Genomic DNA, 7,405 nt, shown 5'->3' on the forward strand with positions numbered 1-7,405 from the left:
AAACAATAATGACAATCTCTAAACATATTGTGCATAAGTCCGAAAATGGCATTGTAACAAATTGCTTCCTAAATATAGGAGAGAAAACGGTTCTGGAGTATAGGAACATCACACAACATAATCAGTGGGTGACAATATGGCTAAAAGGACCTTGGGTAAAAGAACATGAGAGCATGGAAGCCTTAGCACGATATAAGGTCCTAAATATTGAGGCATTACGTGCAAGAACTGCTAAGGAAAAAGATGAAGTTAATAAAGTATACTTACAACAATCAATATGAACCCAGACCTGATAAGTGGCGTAGATGTAAAAAGTCAGTCGCAGATGGGGGCTTCTTGATATCTATAGATATGACAAAGCATGGTTCTTATTATAATACTGGCTAACAAAGGGCCATGGAGGAAGGAAATTGCGATTTACATTTCAAAAATAAATTTCTGAAGAGCCAGTCCGCATGAGCATAAGCGGAACAGTAAGTAACAAGTTGCTATACCTTTCGGGCGCAGATAGATGAAATAAATGTTGAGAACGTTTGCTTCAATCATGGTAAGGCGTAGTGGATATCTATCAAGTAAATAAACAGATGTTACTGAATCATCATTTCATAAAGAATGAGAAAGGACTAAAAGGTAATCTCAATTAATTACCTAGACGTCAATAGTTATGATCCTGTCGGATACTTGTCGCGATATTGACACTGAAGGTGGTATAAAAAACGGCTGCCGTAACTAGAGTTTTGAATGATATCTATAGAAACAAAGCAAAAGAAGGAAGAGAACGAAAGTAAACTTCCATCTTTGATATGTGGCAACCATGATAGATACAATCTCAATGTGTATTTACCTCGAAAATTGAATTTTGTTTCAAGGTAGGGAAGATGGAAAACGATGATAATATGGAGAGATCTTTAACAGTCTAAAAACAAACCATACATGTATTCAATTGGTTTATCAAGATTGAAAAACGTATCTTTTTTTGTAAATGGCGAATAGAGGTTACCTAAAAAGAGACTGTGGATAACTTCCCAGGAGCTTGGATCTGTGTGGCACATGGTTTTCACACTTCCATATCTGTAGATAGAACATACATGAGACTCAAAACTACACCGCTGATAGAAAGCGAACAGCGCTTGTAATATAATCTACGTTAAAAAACGGCAAAGTAATGGAGCTGTGGCTATTTGACTTAAAGTGCAGAACTTGTCCAAGATACGTTGGGTTCTAAATACACATGGCTGTCTCGTGAAAGATAGTGTCATAATACTCGCCATGTAGCTGAAAATGTGCCTAGATTTAGTAAAATACGATGTTACACGCAAACGTCACACAGTGCATCATGTACGGTGTGGTTATATATAATTTGACAAATATCATCTAACCATCCGGAATTCAGGGAGGGATAGCAAAGAGGCCATATCCTCTATCTTACCTGCCAAAAATAGCAGAGTGCTTACAGCTCCCGGTATGTATAAGTGACGAAAAGCAGTTAGTGACAGCTTGTAGGCGATAGCAAGCGGTTTGGTGCCCGCTTTGCATGTCAGCGATATTTATCGCTAATGACATGCAAAGTGGGCGTACTCAACCTGTTAGCGACTGAAAGCAGTCGCTAACATCGCTATCGCCTATTACAACACAGGCGTAGCATTGGAAATATTTGCGCTAAGCGCAAATATTTCCAAAAACTAACACCTGCTCAGACCAGTTCTTAGCCATTATATCCAATGGGAGGTGGATATTATGGCTAAGTCCTCATTAGCGATAATGCGTGAATATCACTGAATTGCCAGCGATATTCACGCGTTTTGCCGCTAACGCCTATATTTTATCGCTTTAGAGATAAACATTGCTAATAGCACTTTATCTCGGTGATAATATCCGGCAATGCTTAGCGTTAAAAAAATACTCCCTAAGCCTATTTAGCGATATATATCGCTAGTTGTTGGCCCCATGATTTGCCCAGGATCTACTATTTTGTCAAGTTAGAAACCCAGGGGCAAATTTATGAGAGGGTTGCATCACATGTGCACCATGCAACCCAAGCGTACATGCATGATACAAACCTCTTAGTAAGATTTTTTAAGACATGAAAAGCCACTTTCTGTGGCTTTCAATGGCTCTACAAAATCTGGAGTATTTCAATACTGCGCAAATCATTGCTTTGCATTATTCTGCCCTGGGAAGACGTTCCATGGGCACTGTGTTGATTTTCCCAAGCAACTCCCCCATGGTTTTTGATACATTCTCCGAATTACAAGACTTTGCAAATCTGAGAATGTGCCAAAAAGATATGTCTCCATATAAAAGCGCATAACAAGGAGAAATATATTTATTTCTCCTTGTTACTTACTCTTTCTATGTGTGCCTCATTCTGCAGCTCATATAAAAAGAGAAATATGCCTCTCAGGATGGCTTTTGTGTGGAAAGGTGTCCCTACCTGCACAAAAACACTCCTGCATACAGCGCAGGCAATCTTTCACCATGGTTCAAGGGTGCTTGTGTTGGCACTGGGCAGCCCATTGTGCATCAACGTAGGGGGGAAAGTCAGGAATGTGCTGTATGCCTTAAATACGCCGCACTCCTGCCCTTTCCCAGCGATGCCGTGCAGCGCATCAAGATAAATTACTGCGCTGCACTGCACCATTGTTTTTTATAAGTGTTCTCCCCGCCGGTTTGCAGCACCACACTGGTATCTCCGAGGCCTGCAATTTTCTCACCACAGCACATTTTGGACTGCCCGTTATTTGGGCCCCTTGTCTGTGGTCCATGAACATTTCTTTCACGGATGCCTTTTGTCCGTAATTTTGGGGATAGCAGCAAGCTGTGCCAGCTCGCACATCTCTGAGGCTGCAGCAGCCCCTCCCCGACCTCGCTCAGTCTTTGTGCGGGCCGATTGTCATTCTGATTGTTAGACCTGACATCATTGGCTTGAGTCTCTCCTCCATTTTTTCTGTTTGCCTCCACTGTTTTATGATATTTTGCTGGTATATGCTTTGGGCGCCGTGCCACTGCTGATCAGTGCCACAGCGCAAGTGCTCCCTATGTTAAATTGATGTATCTATTGTATCCATGTTTGGCCTATTTGGTTTACTATCAGTCCCTAGTCTAGTGCACCAGGAGTGCCGGGGCTTGTAAATCCAAATGCCGCTCGTGGGCTTGCAGCACGTGTTGTGCCACCCACAAGAGCGGCCTCGTAAAAGAATGTCTACGGGTCGGTCATTGCGAGACCCACGTGCAGCCTAGTGCTGTCACGCAGGCTGCGCAAGTATACCTACTTGCCAGCCCCCAAACCTTCCCTTGGCTTCATGTTAGTCACCCCTATGGTAGGCCCACGGGCAGGTTGCATTGTAAGTATAAGGTAGGACACGCCTGACCAAGTTGGCATGTCCTGATAGTGAATTACCGCCATCTTCGTTCTTTACTATTGCGAGGTAGCCTGCTCTCCATTGATTAGGATGGGCCGCCGGGATTATTAATGCTATGATCCTAGCTGGCTCGGGGAGCATGGTGCAATGTCGAGTTTGGTATCCCTGAACTCGGGGTTTAATTACGCATCCGTTGGTGTGGATGGTTTTTGGACTCTGGGTTCGAAAATAGCACTTTTAGAAAGTGTCTATTTTCTTGTCTAACCATATCTGGTTTCTGCTGGTCTTGCGTGTGTGTGACAGGAGCTGGGTGGCTCCACAGGTCTGGATGAGTCAGTGTGGGATGAGTGGGACATTTGCGTTGAGAGTAGGGGGAGAGTAGTTGTTGATAGCCTGCCCTGCCTGGTACAATGCTGGCTCCACCTCCTGCCAAGCGGCTGATGGCTCTGTGCCTGCCATGGACGATCCTAGCCCCACCTCCTGCCAGGAGGCCGATAGCTCTGCTCCTGCCAGTGTCAATGCTGGCTCCACCTCCTGCTGGGCGTCTGAGGACCCAGCCCTGCTCAGTGAATAGGCCAGGTGCTTCTGCCTGGCTCCACCCACAACAGACCCAGGATGTTGGGAAATCCCCGGCATGGACAAAGGGATCAAAGCCGGAAAAGGGTATAAGAGAAGGACCCCTGAACTAAGAAATCAGATCACTTCTGACAAGGAACCCTGTAACCAAGGACAAGAGGCCTGCTGATCTGAGGACTTGCCTACCCCTTCTGCCAGTGTGCTGTTGTTGGGGGAATCCTGCAGTGCTTCTTTATTTTTGCCAAGGAAACCAGGAGAGAGGAACTGGGTGTGTACTCTCACGCTTGCTAAGAAAATCTCCAAGGACTGGAAGAGTGGCAGTCTCCTGCTGAAGTCACAGGGCTAAAGGACTTCATCTGCTAAAGTGCTATTTGCTGCAATCGTGAATCCAGCAACTCTGAAGAAACCAGCAATCTCGACGCCGACGGACGTCGCCGAATCCAGCTCGACGCAGTGGGTAACGGCCCCAGTGTCCTGCTTCCTCGACGACCGGCCGCCGGGCCTGACCGATGCCAGCAGCAACGCCAGTGAGTGGGAGTACGGCTCTAGCTCCAGAGGACCTTGTGTCTGCACCGCTGCTGATCGCATCAACTGTGTGCCCCCTTGACGCCGTGAGCGCTGCTCACTCTGTGCAACCGCATCATTGACGACGCCTGCTGAGGCCTGATCGACACCGAAGACGCGACGCCGGATTGCTCGACGCCGCTGATCATCGTGTGCTTCATTTTCCTAAAGGTACTGTGTTGTTGGGGGTCCGTGTGACTCCGGGCTCGACGTAGCGCTCCTCGCGGTCGACGCCGAACCTGTGGATTACCTTTGCCTCGACGTCGTGTAGCCCCCGTGTGGGTTACCCTGTTGCTAAGAACTGTGTTTCCAAGAAGAAGATTTGCTTTGAAAGACTTTGTGTAAAGAAGAAACTACCTTTGAACTATCCTTTTTCCCTTCCCAGAGTATTTATTAAGATTGTGTACATTTTTGTCGTTATTTGGTCTTGTGCTAAGCCTTATATAAAAATACCTATTTTTATAATACTACGGTGTCGTGTCCATTTGTAGTGTATTCACTTTATTACTGTATGTGGTCATAAATGCTTAACACACAGCCTCTGAGATAAGCCTGTCTGCTCTGCCAAGCTACCAAGGGGGTGAGCATGGGTTATCGAAGGGTGTGATCCCCTTGCCCTGACTAGAAAAGGTGTGTCCCTATTTGTCAGAAGTGTATACCTCTGCCAACTAGAGACAGCCGGTTCTAACACTGATGTGGCTGATTATCACCTAAAGAATGACAATGGGCCAAAGGTGTAGGAAAGCACGGGGTGGGGGGGGTGTTGTCAGATAGGCATTTCATGACCCTTCCTTTGATCGGTGACACGCAGATCAGCACAGGACAGAATAACAAACAAGTAAATTAAGCTAGATTAATCACTGTGATGCAGCTTGAGTGTGTGTGTGGTGGGGAGGGGGGTGCAGAGGGTGCCAAAGTAGCCAAAAGCAGAGACAGAAAGAGAAATTATGATAATGGTAAATTAACAAAAGCACAAGGCAAATTGTGGGAGAAAGCAAAGGAAGAATAGAATGCAAATAATGAAAGAAAGAAAGAGAAAGATTTAGATTTAACAATGGAAGGAAGGACAAGAGGATGATCTAATGGAAAAAATGAAACACAAATGAATGTTAATGTGGAATATGGAAATTAGAAAAGAAAATGAAATATGAATTTAAAAAATAGAGGGAGACTGAGAGACTAAATGAAAGGATGCACAGACAGAAAGATGGAAAGAAAATAAATGGAGGATGTAAAGAAGAAAGTAGATTAAAAAAGATAGATAGAAAGAAGGACATATCCTCAGTTTGTATTTCGGGGTCACTGGAATTATGCAATTGTGCGGCTTCATCAGTTTTCGCATGATGGATGGATTTGTCACATGTGCCACATAATCCAACATTAGCTGAATATAGCTGAAGATTCTAATTTAAAAACAGTTGCTACCTCAAATGGTTAAAAAATAACTAAAAAGGCAGTGATGCGTTGAAAGGCCCTTTGTAAAGGTTGACTGGTCGCCTTCCTTTGTATATTACTATATTTGGGTGTTATATGGGTACTAATGAGTGGCAACCTATGACCAGAAAGTGTTAAAATGTGCAAAAATGAGAAACTAATATGGTAATACTGTGACAAAATTTGCAGCATTATGCTGCATAAATTCCCTTTTCTTGCCAAATAATTTAGTCAACCCTGCAGCATAATTTCTCCCTCCCTGCTGCAAATTTCCATTGGCTCTGCATATAGTAGCTACCAGTATGGATGCCATGAGACTCTTAGACCTTGTAGCCCTCCTTGTCTTAAGTAACATAACCTATGTTTTGATTTACATACTTATATGAGTCATTGTCTCTGAACAATAGGTGTGTGAGCTAAAGCGCTCAACACCCTACATTGGGCTCAGCAGCACTGTAAAATAAATGACATACACATGAGCGAGGGTCTACATAGCGATGAGGGGCACCATGGGAGGTTGATATTGAGGGAATCTGTGCAGAATTAGATCTTTGGTTAAAGAGTGTAATGAAGGCTGAAGGCCTCCGCATCCCCTGCAGTGCGAATGGGACAACACTTCAAAGGAACCCCAAACTGTAAACAAAATATCATATGAAATACCACAAAAAGACCTGCACAGTTGCTAAAAACTGTGCACATACCAAAACGGTGAGTTGCATGATTGTCTCAACTTAATATAAACTTATTTTGACGTGTACTTATGTTGGTTGTCTAATTACTTACTTATACACTATTGTTCGACCTCCTCTGATGTGTCTGGAAACATACCTTTTGTCCCAAATTTCTGTCCTGAATTTTGACCTGCTGTCCTGAATTTTTGTCCTGAATTTTGACCCTTTGTCCTGAATTTTTACACTCACTGTCCTGAATTTGCACCTATGCCAGTTGATCACCCTAGCTCGGATCCGGGACAGGTGCACGGAAACAGGCTTGATTCACTGTACCTTTCTGTTTGACGCCTTTACTCCATGGAATGTCTTCAGTAAACACAGTCTGCAGTAAACTTAGCAGAGCGTCAACACTCATATTTCGTGTACATTCGGGTTTTGTCCAGATTCCATTGGTGCAGATAGATTTGCTTCATTTCTCTATTGCACCTAGAGACGTTTGTGGAAGTAGATTGTGGTATTTCCCACCTTTGTGCCCCCCGGTGCCTCCGCATGTAATGGAGCTGCTCGCGGTGACATCACTTAGAATGTCACCGCGACCTGCGTTCCAAGGCGAGCGCTGGGTGAGAGAGAGCGAAGCTGCCTCCGTTGAGGTTTGCTGTGGCTGAGGTCGTTAGGTTATCTCTGAACCTAATAAAGTTCTTATGTCTTCTAAGTAGTCGTCCTGGTATTTAATGGCCATTCTACACTGGCGATGAGGGTCTGTTTGAACCGACCTCAACACGCACAAGAAGACCGAAG

General features: G+C 44.4%; 1 long non-coding RNA gene across 1 annotated transcript; it reads right to left on the minus strand.

Annotated features, from left to right (window-relative positions):
- Positions 1–269: 269 nt before the first annotated feature.
- Positions 270–753, minus strand: LOC147726158 (uncharacterized). The gene is made up of 3 exons (XR_015309417.1): positions 649–753; positions 495–565; positions 270–343 (listed from the first exon to the last, which is right to left on the minus strand). It is a non-coding gene; the product is annotated as an uncharacterized LOC147726158 (long non-coding RNA).
- Between the last annotated feature and the right edge of the window lie 6,652 nt (positions 754–7,405).

The sequence above is a fragment of the Lissotriton vulgaris genome, chromosome 3_1 (genome assembly GCF_964263255.1).
Source record: "Lissotriton vulgaris chromosome 3_1, aLisVul1.2, whole genome shotgun sequence".
In the NCBI taxonomy this organism is placed as follows: Eukaryota; Metazoa; Chordata; class Amphibia; order Caudata; family Salamandridae; genus Lissotriton; species Lissotriton vulgaris.